The sequence below is a fragment of the Leopardus geoffroyi genome, chromosome C1 (assembly GCF_018350155.1).
Source record: "Leopardus geoffroyi isolate Oge1 chromosome C1, O.geoffroyi_Oge1_pat1.0, whole genome shotgun sequence".
In the NCBI taxonomy this organism is placed as follows: Eukaryota; Metazoa; Chordata; class Mammalia; order Carnivora; family Felidae; genus Leopardus; species Leopardus geoffroyi.
The window spans coordinates 199079566-199097661 of NC_059328.1; the positions used below are offsets into that span (position 1 = coordinate 199079566).

Consider the following 18096-nt stretch of genomic DNA (forward strand, 5'->3'; position numbering starts at 1 on the left):
GTTCAGTTAACAAGGAAGTTGAATTGGGTCACTGACCAACATTCTTTTCCCTAGGAGCACTCAACTCCATAAAGGAAATGCTATGACCTGAATATTTGTATTGCTCTAAGATTCATATTTTGAAATTCTAACCCCATGAAGTGATAGTATGATTAGATGGGGCCTTTTGGAGATGATTAGGTCTTAGGGGTGGAACCCTCACACTTGGGATTAGTGCTCTTACAAAAGATCTCATAAAAGACCTTACAATGCTCCCTGGCCTCTTCTATCATGTGAAGATACAACAGAAAGTCTGAGGGCCAAAAAAAGGTCTTTACCAAACCATGCTGGCCCCTGATCTCAGACTCCCAGCCTCTACAACTTTCAGAAATAAATATCTGTTATTTATAAGCTACCCAGTCTGTGGTGCTTTGCTATAGCAACCCAAACATACCAAGGTAGGAGTTAATGTGCTGTAGACCAGGTGCTTTCATTCTTTCCTTTCAGAAATATGATGTGACTTTTCATTTTTATATTTTTCTGTTTTCTAAAATATTAGGTATTGAATGGATAACTAGAGGAAAAATAGTGTAATGGAAGTGAGAAGTGAGAAGTGTATCCTAGTCATTTAGACTATGGAGTTAGAACCATAGAATCATGGTTGCAGCGCTGGTCTGTGTTCGTATACATTGCAGATTTCATACCTGGAGGTTCATTCAGCTGAAGAAATAATTCAGTGGCCTAGCGGCTTAGGTAATTGATGTTATCCATGGTATTAGAGGCAGAACTGAGATTTTTATTCAGGCCATTTGAAAATTAGAGGACAATGGAGATATTTTATATATGTATAATGCTGAGATATACTATGTAGATAGAGATAGAGGTATCTCCATGTGATACACATATACATATGTCCATATAGGTTACCTTATTCTATTTACAATAAATCAAAGTTATGGATATATATATACTGCTTATCTGAACATAAACAACTATTATACTTCTCTGTTACTCCCTAATTCAATGTAGAGTAAGAATTATGACATATTATTGTCCTATTTTCTGACCAGATGTATTTTTTGAATCACTACCTCAGAGTCTTGTCTTCTCTGTGGCTTCCATCTCATGTCAACATTTTCTTGATGTTTTCTAAATTCTTTAAAATAATTTACTATCAAGTAAATAATAACAATCCTTACATTTGTATAATTTTTAATTTATTAATCACTAGAAAATTCTAGAAATAATGCTCTGTAATTCCCTAATAAATAAATTTGAGAAATTCTGTAAATATCACCTTAGTCATTTCATTTCACACGACACCATTTACTTTTACTTTCTGATACCAAGCTATAGTTTTTCCCAATCAATTCTAGTTGCTTACTGAGATTCTCTGAAGTCACTACCAGCCCTGAACAACTTGATAGATGGCCTTTTTTCAGACTTTTATTCACAGGTGTTTGCTGTTTGTTGACTTTTTTGAAAAACTCAAATTGTAAACTTTGATTACAAATTAAAAATGAGGTTCTTAAAAATCTAAACTTGAGCATATATGAAACAATTTAAAAACTGTTAAAGGTGTGTTGAGAAAAAACAGGTTTAAAGAAGACATCTTTAGGTAAAAATAATAAAAATGCATAGATAATGCAGATAGTTCTATTTATCTGCTCAATGGGCAAAAAGCAAGCACTTGAGGTCTTCAACTCAAATCTTGTGTTCATTTCTTATTGCTAAAATTTCATTTCTTCCTGTTAGATGACTAAACCTGATGATAGTATAGATGATAATCCTCAGGGGCAGACGAATTCTTAGCTGATGGATTGGCTATGTTGTCTCTTTGCTATCCTATGGTTTAGGGTTTTCTGAGCATCTTTGTAGGTAATTGAAGTTTAGTGGTACCAGCATTGAGGTGGCTGCTGACCTTGGATCTCATCTCCTTGATTTTCTTTATCTTCTTCATTGCTGTCCTGCCTAGGTTGTCTTTGGCAAGGAGGACCCTTTGGTTTAACTGACTGAGTCACCCAGGCATCCAAGGAGGACCCTTTGGGAATCACGGTCTATAATCCTGAGCATATTCTATCTCACTGGCCTATCTTGTTCTCTTGCACCCTGGTTGTTAGCACCTTCCATCATTTCTCCCTGAACAGGAGTGTTGGAAGATTGTGGTCCAAGCCCATGAGGTCTCTGCCTGAAGCAAGGTGGAAAACATCTGCAGTAGGGCCAGCGCTGTTGAACCTGGCCTTCAGGAGCTTCCAATCCCACTCCTTTCCCCACTCTCATTATTCTGGTAATTCTGTTGGGAATTATATGGAGGACTTCTGCCATGTGGAGAGCCTTTGTAATGGTTATTGTCTGCTGCATACTTACTGCCTTGCACTGGAGCTCCACCAGAGCCTGTCACATTTGCTGCTTCCACATCCTTTTCGCCTTGAGCAATGTCAAACTCCATAGTCTCTCCATCTCCTACACTGAGAACACACTTCCTGGTGCATTCTTCTTTATGGAAGTCTGATGCACAAATACTTCTTCCTTCTCATCATTTCTATTGATAGCTGTTTCTTACATTGAACCATTTTACTGTTCCCCAAACCTTTATTGTGATGACCATCTTGTCCCCTATAGCAGGCACAGCAGATGTGAGGCTGCTCTGGCCTCGGCTGCACTGTCCATGGTTCTGGGCTTTGTGTGGGCAGCCCTGAGAGCAGGTGGTAGCTGGGTCTCCGCCTCACTGGGGCCAGCTGGGGCAGCTGAGGCTCTTCCAGGGGTGTGATGGTAACTAGGCTGGTTACTTCTAGGGGCTGCTCAGAGCTGGTAGATGGCTTTTAAGAAAGGAACAAACCACTCATCCATTATTCCCCATTGGTAATATCTAAGGAGAATTTAGTAGTTTAGACATTTTCTAAAGTAAAAATATTTAACAGAAATTTGAAAAAGCTTGCTTCGGTGACTAGAAAGGAACAGTTAAGAAGTTAAATTAAGATTGGTTGTATTAAAGGTAGTCTTAATTTTGATCATTTGAGCAGAAACATCTCTCCTTTTCCTTCAACATTTGGCATTTTTGATCTGGATTATATGAATGATAGCCTCATCTCCTTACCCACATTTTTTTTTTTTAATTAAAGCTGCTTTTCATTTTTTTAACCTCTTTTATGCTCTCTGATTTGTAATAGTCTCTCTAGTTTTGTTTCAGAAACGACAGTGCTTTTTTAGAGAAAATAATATATATAAATTAATTATTATGGTTATAAATATCTATATCTTGTTATAGATATATATCATTATAGATATATTCCTATTCTTAGTTATGTTTATACTGATTTAAATTATGATATTTAAGATACATGATTAGAAATATTTTTTATTCACATAGTATCATTTTTGTGATATGTCTCAAAATCAGATTTTGCCATTGTACATTCTATGGCCTCCATGCTAGGTAGTTGGGGACTAGCAGACTGCCCCAGAGCCATTTTAAGTTTACTGCAAGAAAGCTGGGACAGCCGTGGGGAGTCCTGAGGGCCAGAATCCCATGAGGGTAAGACTTGTCTGACAGAGTTAATTTTTAAAGAGAAGTTATATAACATACCTCAAATTATAAGGAAAAAGAAAAAAGAAATTTAAAAAAATTATACTTTGGTAACATACATTTTATGGAAATATCATTTGAAAAATATATAAAATAGCTTTAAGATATGTTTTATATCAATATCAAAGAATAGAGTTGATGGAAATAAAGAATGTATAATTGTTAGATTTTATTTATATACATTTCAGATAGATTTTTTTTATTATTTTTTTAATTTTATTTAATCTTTATTTATTTTTGAGAGAGAGAGACAGTGTGTGAGCAGGGGAGGAGCAGAGAGAGAGGGAGACACAGAATCTGAAGCAGGCTCCAGGCTCTGAGCTGTGAGCATAGAGCCCGATGCAGGGCTCGAACTCATGAACTGTGAGATCATGACCTGAGCCAAAGTCGGACACTCAACCGACTGAGCCACCCAGGCACCCCGAGATTTTTTTATTCTTGAAAGGCATCAGTAAAATGACCCTACTTCATTCTTTTCTATGTTCCATCTTATCCAAACTTGTACCAATTGCATTACAACATTTTGTTCGTTTTAGTAAGAGAGAAAGGGCTGTCTTCCTTAGAAACAACATGATTGTCTCTATCACCAAGAAGAGGGGTGAAGGAAATTCTAGTCAAATTTTCTTTAGCTCCATGTATTTAAGAATCATCTGATGATGTTGGGTTTGTATGCAGACTCCTGGACCCCATATCAAGAAATTCTAATTAAGTTTATGTTGAAGATCCTAGGAATGTGTATTTTAACAAGTATCCCCAGTAGTTCTGATTAAGGTGATTTTCTTTTTTCTTTTTAATTTATTTACTTAAATTCAACTTAGTTAACATATAGTGTAGTATTGGTTTCTGGAGTAGAACCCAGTGATTCATCACTTATATAGAACGTCCCGTACTTATCCCAACAAATGCCCTCCTTAATGCCCATCATCCATTTAGCCCACCCCCCCCATCTCCCCTCCAACAACCCTCAGTTTGTTCTCTGTATTTAAAAGTCTTTTAGGGTTTGCCTCTCTCTCTGTTTTTATCTTATTTTTCCTTCCCTGCCTCTATGCTCAGCTGTTGCATTTCTCGCAAAATCATTAGATATTTGTCTTTCTGTGACTTATTTCACTTAGTATCATACACTCTAGTTCCATCCATGTTGTTGTAAATGGCAAGACTTCATTCTTCTTGATCATAAAGTGATTTTCTAAACACACTTTGAGAAACACTGTCCTCGCCCTTTGTCTAAATGATCTGATTTGAGGAACTTGGGTAAAACACAGAGGTGAAGCTTCAAGTTACCATATTCTTATCCAGCACTTGATATAATTGATATTGTTTAAGTAATTGATATTATCCATGAAATTAGAGAAACAGCTAAGGACTCTTATTAAGTCCCCAAACAGTATATGTAATCTATATATGTATATATGTAAAAATATTTTATGTATATACACACATATACATAGTTTACTTCATTCTCATTACAATAAATCAGAATTCCTGATCTGTGTATTGAATATGTGAATATAAAATCTGACAGCAATTGATACAAGAGCGTCAGAAGTAGAGTTCGTCTATGAGATAAAAGTGATGATGAGAACACCAGCCTAACAGGTGAGTATCCTAGTAAGGAACTGAGGAGTTAAGCAGGAGCATGGGAAGAGGACTATTAGCTGAATTAACACTTCCAAATTCACATGTTGAAGCCCTAACCCCAAATACCTCAGAATTTGACTGGGTTCAGAGACAGGGCCTTCAAAAAGGTAACTGAGGTTAAATGAGGTCTTATGGGTAGGCCCTAACCCAGTATAACTGGTGTCTTTATAAGAATTGGAAATCTGGACAGAGACACCAGGGATGCACACACCCATAGAAGAAAGACCATGGGAAACATAATGGGAAGGTAACCATCTGCAAAGCAAGGAGAGAGTTTTCAGAAGAAACCAATTCTACAATACCCTTATCTCGAACTTCCAGGCTCCTGAACTGTGAGAAAATAAATTTCCATTATGTAAGCTACCCAATTTGTGACATTTTGTTTTGGCAGCCCTAGCAAACTAATTCAAATTTTGGTACCAAGAAGGGAGTGCTGCTCTAATAAATACCTAAAATGTAGAAGTGGCTTTGGAACTGCATGATGGGTAGAGACTGGAAGAGCACTGAGGTGCATGCCAGAAGAGCCTCGATTTCCCTGGGGAGACTTTTGGTAGGAATATAGATACTAAAGGTCCTTCTGAGGAGGTCTCAGATGAAAATGAGGAACACGTATTTGGAAACTGAAGGAAACACAGTCCTTGTGATAAAGCAGCACAAAACTTGAGTGAACTGTGTCCTAATGTTTTGTGAAAAGCAGTAACTGACAAAGTTGGATATTTAGCTGTGAAGATTTCTTAGCAAAGTGTTGGGGACGTGGCCTGGTTTCTCCTTGCTGTTTATAGTATAATGTGAGAAGAGAAAGATTAAATGAAGAAGAGATTGTTAAGCCAAAAGTAACAAGAACTTGAAGATCTGGAAGATTCTCAGTCTATCCATATTTCAAAAAATGAATATATTTCATAAAAATAAAAAGCTTCTGCAAACAAAGGAAACAATCAGCAAAACTAAAAGGCAACCAACAGAATGGGAAAAGATATTTGAAAATGACATATCAGATAAAGGGTTAGTATCCAAAATCTATAAAGAACTTATCAAATTCAACACCCAAAAAATAAATGATCCAGTGAAGAAATGGGCAAAGGACATGAATAGACACTTCTCCAAAGAAGACATCCAGATGCCAACTGACACATAAAAAAATGCTCAACATCACTCATCATCAAGGAAATACAAATCAAAACCACAAGGAGATACCATCTCACACCTGTCAGAATGGTTAACATTAACAACTCTGGCAACAACAAATGTTGGCGAGGATGTGGAGAAAGAGGATCTCTTTTGCACTGCTGGTGGGAATGCAAACTGCTGCAGCCACTCTGGAAAACAGTATGGAGGTTCTTCAAAAAACTAAAAATAGAACTACCCTACGACCCAGCAATTACACTACTAGGCATTTATCCAGGGGATACAGGTATGCTGTTTCGAAGGAGCATATGCACCCCAATGTTTGTAGCAGCACTATCAACAATAGCCAAAGTGTGGAAAGAGCCCAAATATCCATCGATGGATGAATGGCTAAAGAAGATGTGGTGTATATATACAATGGAGTATTGCTCGGCAATCAAAAAGAATGAAATGTTGTCATTTACAACTACATGGATGAAACTAGAGGGTATTATGCTAAGTGAAATTAGTCAGTCAGAGAAAGACAAAAATCATATGACTTCACTCATATGAGGACTTTAAGACACAGAACAGATGAATACAAGGGAAGGGAGACAAAAATAATATAAAAATAGGGAGGGGGCAAAACATAAGAGACTCTTAAATATGGAGAATAAACAGAGGGTTATTGGAGGGGTTGTGGGGGGGTGGGCTAAATTGGTAAGGAGCATTAAGGAATCTACTCCTGAAATCATTGTTGTACTATATGCTAACTAATTTGGATGTAAATTAAAAAAAAATGAGAATGACTGGCTGGTTAGTAATTCCAATGATGGTCTGGATAGTAATTCCATAAAGAGATAGTGGGTGTGACTCATGGATCTAATCAGCCCTCAGTAGAAGCCAAGGATAGAGATAGGATTACAACTGCAGAGACACTTCCAGCTTAGACTAAAGAGGACAGAGATGGAACAAAATGAAGAAAGGCCATTGAACTTCTGGGATTTTATGGGTCAGGACCATAGCTGTGAACCCACATGTGATCCTCCAGGAAAAGGGAAGAATGACCCTGAAGGCCGGGTGGTTTCCTCCTCAGTTTCAGAATAAGGCTACCTCCTCAGTTATTGCTGCAATAATGTCTTAATTGATCTAGTCATATATGGTGTGCCTGATACCCATCTTTTCTCATATTGTAGCCCTAGCGATTTTCCAAAGTGCATTCTGATTTTGTATCCAATTCCATCTACTCCAGTTTAAGAACTATAAATTGCTTCACTTTGCTCTTCGAAAATTTAAAACGTCTTAATATGATCTGTAAGACCTCAAATCACCGGCCTTTGCTTGCGTCTCCAACCACATCTCTTTCTTTATCTGTGTGGCCCCATCCAGCTGGTTTTCCCATAGTCCCCATTCTCATCATGTTTATCTTCTACTGGGTTTCTGCATGTCTTGTTCTCTCTGCTTAGAATAGACCTCCTACGTTTCTTTGCCTAGTTAACACCTACCAATCCTTTAATTCTCAGCATTAAAGTCACCTCCTCAGGGAAGCTTGACTAAGTAAAATTTCACTGTTTCACTCATAGAACTGTGAATTCTTCACAACACTGTAAGCTCCACAAGGCAGGAACCATGTCTGTGTGTGTTCACATTTGTATCCTTACAGATGTGCACTTAACTCCAAGTAGGAACCTAACAAATATATATATTTTTAATATAATTTATTGTCAAGTTAGCTAACATACAGTGCATATAGTGTGCTCTTGGCTTCAGGGGTAGATTCCCATGATTCACCATTTATATACCACACCCAGTGTTCATCCCAGCAAGTGCCCTTCTCAATGCCCATCACCCAATTTCACCTCTCCCCAGCAGCCCCCCCAATGGTTTGCCTGCCTCTCTGTTTGAAACTATTTTTCCCCTTCCCTTTCCCCATGGTCTTTTGTTAAGTTTCTCAAGTTCCACATATGAGTGAAAACATATGATTCTGACTTATTTCACTTAGTATAATACCCTCCAGTTCCATCCATGTTGTTGCAAATAGTAGGATTCCATTCTTTCTCATTGCCAAGTCGTATTCCCTTGTATATATAAACCACAACTTCTGTATCCATTCATCAGTTGATGGACATTTGGGTTCCTTCCATAATTTGGCTATTGTTGAAAGTGGTGCTATAAACATTTGGGGTACATGTGCAACTATGAGTCAGCACTCCTATGTATACTTTGGATAAATTTATAGTAGTACTATTGCTGGCTCATAAGGTAGTTCTATTTTTAATTTTTTGAGGAATTTCCACACTGTTTTCCAGAATGGCTGCACCAGTCTGCATTCCCACCAACAGTGCAAGAAGATTCCCGTTTCTCCACATCCTCACCAACATCAGTTGTTTCCTGAGTTGTTAATTTTAGCCACTCTGACTGGTGTGAGATGGTTTCTCAGTGTGGTTTTGATTTGTATTTCCCTGATGGTGAGTGATGTTGAGCATTTTTTCATGTATTTGTTGGCCATCTGGATGTCTTCTTTGGAAAAGTGTCTATTCATGTCTTCTGCCCATCCCACATCTTCACTGGGTTGTTTTCCAGGTGTCGAGTTTGGTAAGTTTTTTACAGATTTGGATACTAACCCTTTATCTGATATGTCATTTGCCAATATCTTCTTGCATTCTGTCAGTTCCCTTTTAGTTCTGTTGATTGTTTCCTTTGCACTGCAGTAGCTTTTTATCTTGATGAGGTCCCAATAGTTCATTTTGCTTTTATTTCCCTGGCCTTCAGAGATGTGTTGAGTAAGAAGGTACTGTGGCTGAGGTCAAAGAGGTTGTTGCCTGTTTTCTCCTCTAGGGTTTTGATGGTTTCCTGTCTCATATTTAGGTATTTCATCGATTTTGAGGTTATTTTTATGTATGGGGTAAGAAAGTGGTCCAGTTTCATTCTTCGGCATGTTTCTGTCCAGTTCTTCCAGCACCATTTGCTAGAGAGAATGTCTTTTTTCCATTGGATACTCTTTCCTGTTTTGTCAAAGATTAGTTGGCCATACACTTGTGGGTCCAATATTGGGCTCTCTCATCTATTCCATTGGTCTATGTGTCTATTTTTGTGCCAATACCATACTGCCTTCATGATTACAGCTTTGTAGTAGAGGTTAAAGTCTGGGATTGTGTTGCCTCCCATGTTGGTTTTCTTTTTCAACATTTCTTTGGCTATTCGAGGACTTTTGTGGTTCCATATAAATTTTATGTTTGTTTGTTCTAGCTTTGAGAAGAATGACAGTGCAATTTTGATTGGATTGCATTGAATGTGTAGATTGCTTTGGGTAGTATTGACATTGTAACAATATTTGTTCTTTCAATCCATGAGCATAGAATACTTTTCCACTTCTTTGAGTCTTCTTCAATTTCTTTCATAAGTTTTCCATAGTTTTTGGTATATAGATCTTCTACATCTTTCATTAGGTTTATTCCTAGGTATTTTATGGTTCTTGGTACAATTGTAAATGGGATCGATTTCTTGATTTCTCTTCTTGTTACTTCATTATTGGTGTATAGAAATGAAACCAATTTCTGTACATTGATTTTGTATCCTGTGACTTTGCTGAATTCATGTATCAGTTCTAGCAGCTTTTTGGTGGAGTCTTTTGGGTTTTCTATGTAGAGTATTATGTCATCTGCAAAAAGTGAAACTGACTTCTTCTTTGCCAATTTGGTTGCCTTTATTTCATTTTGTTGTCTGATTGCTGAGGCTAGGATTTCCACACCATGTTATAAAACAGTGGTGAGGGGACGCCTGGGTGGTTCAGTTGGTTAAGAGTCCAACTTCGGCTCAGGTCATGATCTCACGGTTTGTGAATTTGAGCCCCATGTCAGGCTCTGTGCTGACAGCTCAGAGCCTGGAGCCTGCTTTGGATTCCGTGTCTTCCTCTCTCTCTGCCCCTCCCCTACTTGTGTTCTGTCTCTGTCTGTCTCTCAAAAATGAATAAATGTAAAAAAAAAATAAAAAATAAAACAACAGTGGTGATAGTAGACATCCCTGTCGTGTTCTTGGTCTTAGGGGGAAAGCTCTCAGTTTTTCGCCATTGGGGATGATATTGGCTGTGGGCCTTTTATATATGGCTTTTATGATGGTTAGGTATGTTCCTTCTATTCGGACTTTCTTGAGGGTTTTTATTAAGAAAGTCCGCTATATTTTGTCAAATGCACTATTTTTTCTGCACTATTGATAGGATCATATGGTTCTTATCTTTCCTTCTGTTAATGTGATGTATCATGTTGATTGATTTGCAAATATTGAGCCATTCCTGCAGCTGAGGAATGAATCCCACTTGATCATGGTGAATACTTTTAATGTATTGTTGAATTAGATTTGCTAGTATCTTGTCAAGAATTTTTACATCCATATTCATCAGGGATATTGGCCTGTAATTCTTCTCTCTGGTGGGGTCTCTGTCTGGTTTGAGAATCAAGGTAGTGCAGGGTTCATAGAATGAGTCTGGAAGCTTTCCTTCTGTTTCTATTTTTGAAACATTTTGAAAAGAATAGGTATAACTCTGGTTTAAATGTCTGGTAGAATTCCCCTGGGAAGCCATCTGGCCCAGATTTTTGATAACTGATTCAATTTCTTCACTGGTTATGGGTTCAAATTTTCTATTTCTTCCCACTTAAGTTTTGGTAGTGTGTGGGTTTCTAGGAAGTTGTCTATTTCTCCCAGGTTGTCCAGTTTATTGACATATAATGTTTCATAGTATTCTCTAATAATTATTTGTATTTCTGTGATGTTCATTGTGATCTCTCATTTTTAATTTGTGATTTTATCTAATTGAGTTCTCTCTCTTTTTTGGGTAGGGATTTATCAATTTTGTTTATCTTTTCAAAAAACCACCTCTTAGTAGTACCTTGGTGGCTCAGTCAGTTGAGTGACTGACTGGCTCAGGTCATGATCTCATGGTTCATAGGTTCAAACCCTGCATCAGGCTCTGTGCTGAATGCTTGCTTGGAGCCTAGATCCTGCTTCAGATTCTGTGTCTCCTTCTCTCTCTGCCCCTCTCCCCTTGTGCTCTGTCTCTCAAAAATAAATAAATGTAAAAAAAAAAAAACACTTCTTAGATTCATTGTTCTATTCTGTGTTTATTTGTTTTTATTTCTTTGATTCTATATTGTTTATTTCTGCTCTAATCTTTATTATTTATCTTCTTCTGCTGGCTTTGGGGTTTCTTGCTGTTCTGCTTCTGGTTCCTTTCAGTGTGTGGTTAGGTTTGTATTTGTTTTTGTTTTTGTTTTTCCTTATTTCTTGAGATAGGCCCGGATTGCAATGTATTTTCCTCTTAGGACTGCCTTTGCTCCATCCCAAAGGGTTTGAACTGTTGCATTTTCACTTTCATTTGTTTCCATATATTTTTTAATTTCTTCTTTAATTGCCTGGTTGATCCATTCATTCTTTAATAGGATGTTCTTTAACCTCCATGCATTTGGAGGCTTTCCAAATTTTTCTTGTGGTTGATTTCAAGTTTCATATCATTGTGATCTGAAAATATGCATGGTATGATCTCAGTTCTTTTATATTTATTGAGGGCTGTTTTGTGACCCAGTACATGGTGTATCTTGGAGAATGTTCCAAGTGCACTCAAGAAGAATGTGTATTCTGCTTTTGGATGAAAAGTTCTGAATATATCTGTCAAGTCCATATGGTCCAGTGTATCATTCAAAGCCATTGCTTCTTTATTGATTTTTTGGCCTATATGATCTGTCCATTGTTATAAGTGGAGTATTAAAGTCCCCTGTAGTTACTGTATTCTTATCAGTAAGATTGCTTATGTTTATGATTAATTGATTTATATATTTGGGTACTCTCAAGTTTGAAGCATAAACATTTACAATTATTAGCTCTTCGTGATGGACAGACCCTGTAATTATGATATAATGCCTTTATTTATCTCTTGTTACAACATTTAGTTTAAACTCTAGTTTGTCTGATGTAAGTATGGTTACTCCAGCTTTCTTTTGACTTCCAGTAGCATGATGGTTATCCGTTCCCTCACATTCAATCTGAAGGTGTCCTCAGTTCTAAAATAAGTCTTTTGTAGACAGCATATAGATGGATCTTGTTGTTTATCTACTCTGATACCCTATGTCTTTTGATTGGCTCATTTAGTCCATATACATTCAGAGTTATTGAAAGATATGGATTTAGTGTCATTGTGTTATCTGTAGGTTTCATGCTTGTAGTGATGTCTCTGGTCCTTTGTAGTTTTTGCAGCATCATACTCACAGAGTCTTCCTTAGGATCTTTTACAGGGCTGGTTTAGTGGTCTTGACCTCCTTCAGTTTTTGTGTGTCTGGAAAAGCCTTTATCTCTCCTTCTATTCTGAATGACAGCTTTGCTGGATAAAGGATTCTTGGCTTCATATTTTTCCTATTCATCACATTGAATAGTTCCTGCCACTCCCTTCTGGCCTGCCAGGTTTCAGGGGACACTTCTGCTACTACCCTTCTGTGTCTACCCTTATAGTTTAAGGGCCATTTGTCCCTGGCTGCCTTCAGAATTCTCTCTTTATCTTTGTATTTTGTCAGTTTCACTATGACATGCCGTGGAGAAGACATATTCTTGCTAAATCTGAAGGGAGTCCTCTGTGTCTCTTGGATTTGGATGCCTGTTTTCTTCCCTAGATTAGGGAAATTCTCAGCTATAATGTGTTCAAGTAAACCTTCTGCCCCTTTATCTCTTTTTTCTTCTTCTAGAACTCCTATGGTATGGATATTATTATGTTTCATTGAATCATTTAGTTCTCTAATTCTCCCCTCATTGTCTAGTATTTTCTTTTCTCTCTTTTTCTCAGCTTCATTTTCCATAATTTTATCTTCTCTTTCACTTATTCTTCCCTCTGCTTTCCCCATCCTTGCTGTCACTGCATTTAGTTTATTTTGCACCCCGTTTACATTTCTTAATTTGTCGTGACTGTTTCTTAGTTCCTTGATCTCTGCAGCAATAGATTCTCTGCTGTCTTTTTTGCTTTTTTCAAGCTGAGCTATTAATCTCATGACTATTTTTCAAAATTCTTGATCAGACATATTGCTTATATCTGTTTTGAGTAATTCTCTAGCTGTCATTTCTTCCTGGTATTTCTTTTGAGGAGTATTCTTCCATTTCATCATTTTGGCTAGTTTTCTGTCCCTCATGTGTTTGAATAGCTTGTTATGTGTCCTGAACCCGTGAGCACTACTATATTAAAGAAGGGTCTTACACTATCCAGGGACTGGCCATTCGGGAGGTGTTTTTGGAGTGTGTTGTATGCTCTCTGTTGTTGTGACTTGGTTACTTTATCTCCCTATTCATAGTGGTGGTATGGACCTTTCACCAGGTGTGCTTTGATTTGTTTGTTGAAGTAACCTTGGAAAAAAATGTTTAAAAGGGGGGGTGGTGGGAGAAGCCTTATCCCATACCAAGAGAGAAATGACAGGAAAGGGGAAAAAGAATAGAAAAACAGAAAAATTGACCAGGCAGAGAATCAGAGAAACTATATGGCTTACTCCAGGGAGAGAGAGGAAAATAAAGAAGAAGGAGATACAGAAGAGGTTTAAAAAGAATAGATTAAAAATGTCTGTTTAAACAAACCAATAACCAGAATAACCAGAATGGAGAAGGGAAGAAATAAGAGGAAGAAAAATTTAAATATATATATATATTTTTAATTTTTCTTATATATCATATATATATATATATATATATATATATATATATATATAATACATATATAAAATAAGAATTGACCAAGAATAAAATCAGAAAATGTGAAACTGCTGGAATGATATGTGATGGTGCCTTGGAACCAGTGGCTGCACTGGTCTGGAGGAGGGGCTGTCTAGTTCAGTCAGTGTCAATCTTGCTCTGTTAGATATGGTTAGACCAGGCACAGAGGGATGTGGTTTGGTGTAGGCAGGTCCTGGCCTCCACTGTGGGCCCATTGTCTGTTCCCTGAAGCCCCAGCTTATTGATGATGGCAAGAAAAATGATGACACCCATTTCTCCTCCCTGGATTGGGTGACCCAAACCACTCTGTTCAGGCCATCCTCACAGTGCCACGTGGGCACAAGTGGGCAGTTTGTCCCAGCCTACAGTCTCCTGCACCTCCCAGACCCTCAGCTGAGATTCAAACTCCAACGTCTTAAAGGATCCCGCTCGATGTGCCCAGGTTCCAGGTTAGTGCCACTCTGCCCAGCCAGCCAACAAAAGGCCTCTGGCTGGCAGGCGCCTGTAGGGTCTTTGATTCTTGGGGCAGCTATATGCCTTCTTCCCACAGCATTCAAGGGAGGGAATTGCTCTAACTGCGTCTATGAGCCCGGGCTGGCTCCTCTCCTCCCCAGGCGCATGAACAGGGTGGCAAGCCCCAGTCCAGAGAAAGCCTGCAACCCTGGAACGAGTTAGAAATTGACTCTTTCTCCATTTTTTCCATTCCATAATTCGTGGTTTTTTTCTTGTCCTAATACAATCCTACACGTCCACAACCTCTCTCTCTTCCTTTTGTCTCTCCACAGAAGGGGATACCTACTCTCCATGCCTAAGCCACCCTTTTATCTTTCCCAATTTACAATTATGCACCTATGGCCCACCAAGTTGTCCCCACGGGCCCCTGGAGTTGTATCTGTCACTCTGTAGCCTGAATTCCTGGAATTCCAAGTCTTCTGCCCTCAATACTGCTGTGTTTGAGGGACAAGGGAACTTCAGGTCCCCCTACTTCTCTGCTGTGTTGACTCACTCCCCTAACAAATATTTTTGAATAAATGCAAGCACACATAAATGAATTAATGAATATAAAATTTCAAAGAGAATATGGTTTTGGAGTATTATCACTGCCTGCTTTGGTTCTGACCATCTAGCTTTGTTTAATGCTAATCATAAAAGCCCATATATACATTTTATGAATGAATTGGTTAATTTTAACCCTGTTTCACATTCACAATAAATCTGCAAAGAAACACATTTATTCCCATAGAATAAAGGAATTAATGTTAAAGTCATTTTTGAAAATGGTTAAGAGGCACCATCATCTCTTGATATTCAAAGATTGGTAGTCTATACTACTAAACATCTTTCCCCTCTTCTCTCTGTTTTTCACCTTCTCTGCCACTAGATTATTTCCTCTCCAGAGTTACTAAACCAAATTCTTTCTCCACCAAAGTCATTATGGGCTTTGAGGGGAGAAAAAAAAAAAGTTCAACACTGCAAAAGAGATTACAGGGTGTGAGCCAAACCTTGACAGTCACCAGTAGAACATTGTTACTCATTTTTCTCTAAAACATTACTGTTAAGTGTTCAGAATACAGAAGGTTGAGCCATGCCAGGAAAGTGAGCTTGCTTGTTTCCCTGAGGACTAGTTTTGACAGTACCTTTTGAAACATACAATCACAGCAGTGTCTTACCCTTTAATATTGATGACACAATGGTTTGTTATGTTTTAATTTAGCTCCAAGAATATCTCTGGCAATTTAGCATTACCTCTCCTGTGGCCTCCACCCAGAAGTTACCTTTTCAAGGACGACATGCAATATTATTTTGCTAATGCTAGTGTTTTACATGCCAGTCTCTTACTCAGCTCATTGTGTTTTTTTCTCTCTGAAAATATTTTATAGCAAAAGAATAATATCTCAGAAAGAAAAGACATTTATCAAACTAAGGGTAGAAAAAGGAAGACCAAGAAGAATTGCCAAGAGAAGCTTTTACTAATGTTCCACATGAGGAATAGTTGCAGAAGCACATTCTGTGAATGATGAAATGGCCAGATTCAGAGAGCCTTCAGAGAGAAAAGTTGTATTAACCCATTTGTTTTTTTATTTGCTATTTTCTTTCCCGTCTTGTTCACTTTAAAGTTTGTATTTCTTGTCCCTGTGGGTGCTAACTTTCATTTCCCTTTTCTAAACGATATACTGTGTCTGCTGTAAGATGCTAATTAAGTCTTTTCCAATCGTACTTAGAGTAGGGTAAAAATCTCAAGATGTAACATTTCTTGCACCTAAAGTAGATGACCCGTGATGGGCAAGTTCACATAGATGTAATTTAATAGAGTCAGCAAGAATACTGACATACCCACAGGGGATCTGCCTTCCAGAATCTGACAGATGACATCTCTGAGGATGATCAGCCTTGGGGCTGATGCACATTACCATCACTTTCCTTGGTAGTCTGTTGTCAGGCTCCAAGCAGCTGCATATCATGGGGTTTTTATCCTATATTGTTAGATGTTATTGATAAATTTTGCCCAAGAGGCAGACTTAATTTTAACATATTCCTATTTATTTAATAACAAATAGATTTCCCCTTTTTTCCTGTATGATTTGTAATATGGTATACTGACATTTAATGGAACATATTGATATATTGTTTTCAAACATGTGAATATACTATACAAGCTCTATTCATGTCAACTAAAAATGATTTTTATTTTTTTATTATTGCAAAATCATTTTTATTGGTGGAACTATTTTTACATGGAGCAGAGAAGGGCAGACAATTTAAAAAGCTCCTTAAAATACAGACATTAACATCATTCTCCACCTAGTACCTCCCATAGTCCTGGATAAGTGCTGGCTAAGATAAACTGAATTAAGTGGTCCACAGTGCTAGACTGGACAAGGAGCTTAGTGACCAGTGGTCAGCCATTAGGTAAACTCCTTTGAAGCAGAAGTGGACCCTGTAGAAGTTTCATGTTGTGGTTTTTTTTTAGTTACACTACTTTTGGCTTTTTCTGGTTTAACTCAGAATGTGGCAAAGAAGGGAAGGAGACACCTTGTCCCTGAGGCACAACTAATTCATTTCCAGATAATTCATATCTGGTAAGTTATGACTTGTCTGCATCAACCATGACTCCAATGCTGACCACAATGCTGCTTACAAATTATGTGGAGTCAAGGTCTAGTCCATTTCTTCCAGACTTAGTTTTAGAGAGTTTTTCCTCTTTGCATCATATATGATAATAGTAAGAGTATGAGTTCAATTCAAAAGAGGTGTTATTTTTTTAAAGGTGTTATTTTTTTTATGTTTATTTTTGAGACAGAAACAGAGCATGACTGGGGGAGGGGCAAAGAGAGAGCAAGACACAGAATGTAAAGCAGTCTCCAGGCTTCCAGCTGTCAGCACAGAGCCTGACAAAAGGGCTCGAACCCACAAGCTGACATCAGACATTTAACTGACTGAGCCACCCAGGCACCCCAAGAGGTGTTATGTTTTAATAGTAAACTAAAAACTCCTTTCTGCCAGTTTTAATTATATTTTGGTTTCCCCTGTGTATATTGATACTCAGTCTCCAAGCAAAACTGATTTCTTTTTTCTCATACTTCCCCTCTGCTTATTCCTTGTAGCAGAGTTCCACTGACAACAACATCAACAACAGTAACAATAAACACATGAACTAATAATGGAATGAAAAGGGAAAATTTTATAACTTAGTGGATTTTCTATAAAATGTATTTCATATTCCATAAAGTTGAGATGTGCTGCAGAAAGGCAAACATAGACAAAAAACCTGAAAGCCATTTTTGTGAAGATGACAAGAAAATCTGTCCACCGCCAATATTGCATAGGCTTTACTGCCTTTTCCTGTTTGAGACCACAACATATATGTCCCAGAGTTCCAGTGAACTGAAAAAAGTGTCTGAAGACATGAAAACCAGAGTTTCTCAAAGCAAAGTTAAAGAAAACAAGATCATTTTACCTAAAGGAGAAAGACTAAAGGGAGATATAATTCAAGCATGGGTAGGGATACTGCATAAAATATGGAAGAAGACAGCTATTCCAATCGAATCAGG

General features: G+C 37.7%; 1 protein-coding gene and 1 pseudogene across 3 annotated transcripts in view; one reads left to right on the forward strand and one right to left on the reverse strand.

Annotated features, from left to right (window-relative positions):
* The window catches only part of SPAG16 (sperm associated antigen 16), a 995967-nt gene that overhangs the window by 633093 nt on the left and 344778 nt on the right, over positions 1 to 18096 (forward strand). The gene's annotated exons all lie outside the window — the stretch shown is intronic.
* Positions 1739 to 7718, reverse strand: LOC123599776 (annotated as a pseudogene).